The sequence below is a fragment of the Trachinotus anak genome, unplaced genomic scaffold (genome assembly GCF_046630095.1).
Source record: "Trachinotus anak isolate AG129_WGS33_773 ecotype Australia unplaced genomic scaffold, CSIRO_AGI_Tana_v1 ptg000003l, whole genome shotgun sequence".
Taxonomy (NCBI): domain Eukaryota; kingdom Metazoa; phylum Chordata; class Actinopteri; order Carangiformes; family Carangidae; genus Trachinotus; species Trachinotus anak.
The window spans coordinates 7914910-7921653 of NW_027273854.1; the positions used below are offsets into that span (position 1 = coordinate 7914910).

Below are 6744 nucleotides of genomic sequence, written 5' to 3' on the forward strand. Positions count from 1 at the left end.
AGTACAAAAACAACTAAATTAGTAGTTTTAACAAAACCTCAAGTTAGTATTTATTACGAGGATATTGTATTTTATTACATTGTATCTTACAGGTGTGTCTATATTTCTGTTCACTTGGCTTATGAGATACAGATAGTGTCACTGAACCTGGCCAAGTTTAAGTGGCACTAGTTTCAACAGTGCAACTTTGCGTCACCTTGGTCAGACTAGCCAAGTTGTATTAAAAGGTTTTACATGTAGCTGCGGCCTTAGGGTGGGTTTACTGATGACTGATCAACAGGAAGCACCACAGAGACCCCGAATGATCCCTGAAATAGCTTTCACCTCCTTCCATCTGCCCGCTCCCCTCAGGTTACTTTCCAAACAACTCTCACCAGCACTGTGTTTCTGCAACATGCCTCAGACTGTTTTTGTAACAACTTAGTTTGGTGTGTCTGACTCATTTTTTTCTGAATGATTACTGTCACTTGGCAGTCTAATTAAGATACGTAGGAGTGTTAAATTCTTTGTTTTGTCTTGTTTTTTTTTTTTGCTATTAATACAGAGAAATTTAGATTCTCCGGTGTCTTTTTATAGCACGCGCCTGTATACAGTCATTCTAGAAACCACAGGCTCAATTAGCTGTAGCAAATAATCTGGCCTTTGGCTGGAACACTCTAGTCCTTGCCAAACTTTGCCGGCTGTCATGGCAACGGGTGACACTCTGACATTTCCACTCGGGTGTGTTTATCACCTCACACCCTCCCCGCTATGTACGCCTCTGACATTTTGGAAGGGGCGGAGCTGGCACTGGGTACCGAAGCCGCTCTGCTCCTGGCTCAGGAGTCTCTGTTACTGTCTTCGTGTGTCTCTTAATGAACAGATTTTACTGTTATTCTTGTATCCTCGTGTGTATGCATGTATGTAGATCAGTGTTGTCATGTCTTTGCTCCCCTCAGGCGTCGGTTTCTCACTTAAGCTGTTGTATCTCATCGCTGTACATCTTCATGCCAAATCATGAATTAAAAAAAAAAATCCAAACGAGTAGTGGTGCCATGTACGTTATTCATTATTGAAACATTATGAATAACTTGCCATGTCTGCATGATTCATCTTATCTCATATTGGATGCATGAGTGAAAAAATTTCTATTCTATTAATGTGTGTATGTATTCAAATGCACGTATACAGACCTTGTGCTGAAGCCTCTAGCCCAATAATTGAAAACTGAATAGAACAGTGAAGTTGTGGGCTCATGGCTCATGGCCTAATTTGGCAGATGGCTCACTGAATCTCTCCGTGGAACCATTCCCTCAAGTGTGTGCGTGTACGTGTGCGTGTGTTTGTGTGTGTATTTCTGCTTGTGTAACTCCTTAGAGACAAAGACTCCTCAAAGCGTCCTCTTAACGATTCAACTTTGCATCAGTGCTGGAAGGTGGAAGCCAGATCGTAGTTTGGGATATTGGTATTATTATTATTTTTTTCTCTCCTTTATCCCTCTGCCCTCCCCAGTGGTGTCCTTCACCTTGGCAGGGGCTCATTAACGCCTCTGTTTATCAGAAACCTCTTCTTATACCCAGGCAATCACCAGGTTAATGCATTCAGTTTAGGACATGTCATCCTGAACATTTGCTGTTGTCTCTGCAGCTGGATGTGCGTTCAGTGTCAGTGAATCCACCCCAGTGGAACGGCAACAGGTATCCAATCAGATTATCCCCAGGTAGCAAACCACTGGACCTAGCTCAGTTGCACAGGTGTGCTCTTGTAATTCCTGCATTGTGGAAGTTTTAGACGTCATAAGGGCATTTTTTTCCCACTCCTTCAAAAGGTTATTTGAGGGTTAAGGTTAAAGTTATGGTAACAGTTGTGACTAAAGATATCACAACTTGCTTCTTGTAGATCTGGAGAGGTTAGACAGGTTTGTCCAGTTTATCTAAACCACTTTATTTGGTGATCAATCTGAAAATGTTGAAATGTAAGTAATAAACTCTCACTGTGGCGACACACAACTCGGAGAAGTGCAGTAGGTCGAAAGTCAGTTTTTTGACCTGAGATTTCAGCTGTTAAGTTAATGAGTTAATGATTATTATTGGTAGGAATGATCCATAACATAAGACCAAAGTTACCCATAAAGGTTAGGGTTGAGACCAGGCTTGTTTTAAAGTGGCCAGTAGGGGTGAGAAAATGCGTTGTATCAGTGACAGTCCTCACAAGTATGCTGTATGTGTGTGTGCAAGAGAGAGAGAGACAAAGAGGGAGAGGCAGACTGCTGTGTAATCTGAACATATGGTATTAGAAAAGAATAATGGAATTGTCGCTCCAAACCCCCAAACCTCCTTAGAGTGGCACATCTCCAGAGGTCCTTTCATGTTTCTAAATAACGCTACAAACAATTCATTGTTACAGCACATGCCAAAGGGAGGTGTGAGATACGTGGCTGCGTGTGTGTATCTTTTTGCGCACCTGTGCAGACAGCTGCATGACTTTCACTTCAGCGTGAAATGTATGTTTCACCCAGTCTATTAATTAATATCTCCTCGTGTTGTTGCGAATGTGTTGGTGGCGGCGTCGTGGCCTCTGCAGATTTTCTCATGGTTTTTATTTCGTGTCTTTATTTTAGGCAAACTTCTGCTGTCAGGAGCAGGTTGTGTGTGAGCGTCTCCCAGCGTGCCTCCCGGCGAATGCTCCACACTGACACGTGTCTGTATGTGTTAATCACAGATGTCTGTTTCTCTCCCACTCTGGCCTCCTCCAGACCTCCCATGGCTCTCTCTCTGTCTCCCCGCCCAGAGCGAGCGCAAGCACAGGTGACACAAGGCGACATGACTAGCATGCCACACATCCATCAGACTGCGAGAAGTAGCAGGAGAGAGCAAACTGAGCTAAATTTGGGGAGTTATTACTCACAACAAGCCGACTGCTCAAAGTTATGCAAGAATCTGGTGGCTTTTGCATTTTATTAGAAGTTTGGCATGATTTCTTATTTCCGAGTTGCACCGTCTCCCGCAGACATCTTTTAGAGGTTTTGTGTATTATTCACAATATCTTGATTTGCCAGCTAGGGTGACTGCCTCTCTTACTTGTCAATATCTATTTTATCTGCATGCTAATGTCTGAAATATACCATGTAATGGCCTATCCAGTTTCGAGTGGGAGTATTGTGGAGGGTAATGTCTCCTTCTTGACATCTGCCCTTCTGCAATTCTGAGCTTATCCACCTCACCGCGGTTCCTCGCTGTAGGCCCTGTAGCTCTGTCTGATGTCCGCTCACGCAAACACCACTGCACTCCACAAACACATGAGCATGCACACTCACACCAGCACGCACACACGTTGCAATTAGAGTCATATGGTGTGAGCTTACTGCCTCCCACGATTCTAACCAATAAGGTCATTTTGTAGATGAAGAAAACAAGTACTTCCATTTCTGCAAGATGCCCATTTCAAATGTACTCCGCCGCCCCGTCTTTTCCTTGAACCAAGCGGTAAATTTTATGTTTTACACTGCTCATTTCCTTCCATCTTCATAGCTGTTGTTTCTTTAGAATCCAAGCCTTTTATTTTTTATTTGTATTTGTAAATTAAATGTGAAGCAGGTGACTGTAAAGTCATGGATGTTGCTTTAGATGAAGGGACGGATCTGCATAGTTATCAGACTCATAGAACAGTGAATATCAACAGAATTTAGTACTCTTTATAAAAAAGTATTTTTACATATTTGTGGTCCTCATTCTACACAAACTTTACACATTTGGCTGCTGTTTGCCTACGAAGATGTTTGTTTGTCTTGGCTACATAATTGAATCCCATTAATGTAGCAAGTGCTGCCCCATGGCTAAGAAATGGTTTGATCTTTGTTTTAAGTGTGTCAGCTTTTTAGCCCTATTAGTAGTTTGTTCTTCTTTGGGGTGTGTGCAAGGCACTAGGGAGACAGCACTTTAAAAGGTCACTAATGCACTTCAGCCTGCTGAAGGGGAAAAAAAGGCATGTTGGATGTTTGTTTGTTCTTTTTTTATCTCTCTTTACAGTGAGTTCTCTGGAGATGTGGCGCCACAACATGTAAGGATGCCATGTTGTTTTCACTGTGAGGGAGGAGGAGGAGGAGGTGGAGAAAGTGAGAAACATTTACTGCGTTGCATGCTGTCTGTCTCTGCCTGCAGCATGTAAAGGCTGGCGCGGGGCTATGGTCAGACCTCTACGCGAAAAAAAAAAAAAAAAAAAATACATGGAGAGCACAGACAGCAGATGTGGCAAGTTAGAGTCAAAGAAAGGAACGAGGGTCAGAGGTGTCTGAAGTTCTGTGAGTCGACTTTCACTCTGCTGTTGCCGGGAATATGTTGTTCCAGTGTTAAACAAGTGTATGCAAGGCAGTAGAGCGACAAGGTGGGGTCACGGTGTCACAGTCCGAGGGTGGGCCTGCAGATAAGAGCCTGGGCGGCTCAGCTGGGTGCGCTCCCCCCCGGGCGCAGGGAGTGACTGCAGAGTACACCTGGCCTGGCAGCTTCCGACCATCCAGGGACAACCGGGAAAGGCTTCCTCCTCGGCCGTAACCCAAACTGACAAAGGGAATCATGTACAACGGTCACAGCACACACAGCAAGGTTGACAGTGTTAATGTGTGACTGTGCGATCATGCAGAGGTTCCTGTGTGTATGTTTATGAATGTGTGTTTGTGCGTACAGGAGTGGCTCCTGGGTGGCAGGAGGACGCCGGTCCACTAACAGCTGTCTGCTTTCCTAACCTTTGTGTTTGTCATACCAGGTTAAAGGCAGGGCACGCTAAGGAGGAAAGAAAATAGGTGAAAAAAAAAGGTGAGAGTAAAAGGTCAGGCTTGAACATGGAAAGAAAATCATGGTGCGACAGTGTGTGCAAGTCAGAATTGTAAACGTTCATGTTGTAGATGGAAACCTTTTGTAAACCTGAACAAGCTGCCAATGAACTCGCCGCCCTCCAGACAGTTTCTGCCCCAGGGGGCTGCAGTGAGACCCTGCTGTTAGGGATGCTGGATAAAACTGAATATTACCATCAAGATCACATTTAACAACACCTTCAAAAGCTTAACAAGCAAGAGACCAGGATTTAGTGTCCTCTTATCTCACAGCAGTCAGTGTAGAGTAGAGGCCCCTCACTCACTTGACTTAACATCACATCACCTCACTGAAACTTTCTTTACCCATTAAAAACACAAAAGAAGACATGCAGTGCATTAATATATACAGATTCATGGATGCACATGATGAAAAACAGACAAATTTCATTTAAAACCTGCTCCGTCTGAAATCGCTGCTCTCTATAGAACAGACTTTCTATAGATTACTCCATAATGACCAATAAATTGAGACACTGGACACTCATGAATCCCCGTTATCTAGTGTCATCACTGACAGCTGTTAAATCACACAAAGGTCATTTTCACACCAATAAAATGTGACATATTGCCGTGTATGATTTTTAGCAAAAAGTGGCGTAAATTGCTGCCGATGCTACTTTTTTAACTGAAGGTTCGAGGGACGTATTTAACACAGGAAATTCATCATCCCATCAGTAGCAGGAGACACACCTGGGCTCAGTTTTCTGTCGAGGAAATGTGGGTGACATAATCAGCGTGGATGTTGCCGCAGTCACTTCTTCCTGAGTGTCACATCATCTGCCAGGTGTAGTCACAGGAAAAACACACACACAAAAAAACAGCTGTTGTGCCACGAACTGCACAAAGAGATTTTAAAAGAAGTCAGGAGTAAGGTTTTATAGATTAGGTTGAAGACTGAAAAAAGCTAATGGATCACCACCAATACAGGAAATTATCAAGATATCTTATGAATGAAAGCGTGCCTCAAATTCTTTCTGGACTCCTCTGAAATCCACTATAAATGCTTTTCAGCTCTTTTTAAAAAATGTCTTTTTAATGCTTCACGCTCACTCCAGAGTTATGATTTCTGTTTATTTTGGTCACTGCCAAGACAATACCACGGCACACTCCCTCCCATCCACTCCCTACACAACAACAATGATTTTCTATCATTTAGGTTTTTTTTCCCCCTTTTACGCTTTATTGTGAGAAACAGTGTTTGACAAACTTTCCACAAACTGCGTTTTTGTCAGCAGACAGAGATCGACATGGAATCCGTTTTCCTCTTGCTCCTTTACTTCTTTCACCATCCAGCTTTGCGAGAAGCTCTGACAGCTGTAAGTCGATTTGTGTTGAAGAAACAAAATCTAACCTGGTGTCAAACACTAAAACGCAGCTGGTAGATGCTTATTTTCCATGATGGTCCTGTTGTTTTGAGATAATGTCTTTAAAATTATGGTGAAAATGGTTTACAGATGTTAGTGCCATTAAGCAAGGCTCAAACACTCTCATTTATCCAAGCGTGCATGTAATTAGCTTGTTATACACTAGAGGGAAATGGATAAAATGATACAGAGAGGAGTAACTGCCTCCCTTAAGAGCAAAGTAGTGCGACCCAGCACAGCAGCCAGTGTCAGATCCCATCCCTGCCAGGTCTGAGGGACGTCCAGTTCTTGACACTTGTCCAATCTGAGCTATCTCAAGCTCTTTCCTCCAGCTCCACGCCGGCTAATCTCTCCTGACACCTCACACAGCCCCGACAGGGAATCACTCCACGCTGAAAACAATCCAGCCCTCCTTCCCCCCTCCACCCCCAAATCAGTACCAGCCCCCCTCTGCTTCTGTCTGTCTTCCTTCTATTTCTCTTTACCCTCTCCCTCCCTATCTGTCTCTTCCCCATTACTCCTCTCCATGGC

General features: G+C 43.7%; 1 long non-coding RNA gene across 5 annotated transcripts in view; it reads left to right on the forward strand.

Moving 5' to 3' along the window:
* The window catches only part of LOC139614194 (uncharacterized), a 114891-nt gene that overhangs the window by 64189 nt on the left and 43958 nt on the right, over window positions 1-6744 (forward strand). The window lies entirely within an intron of this gene.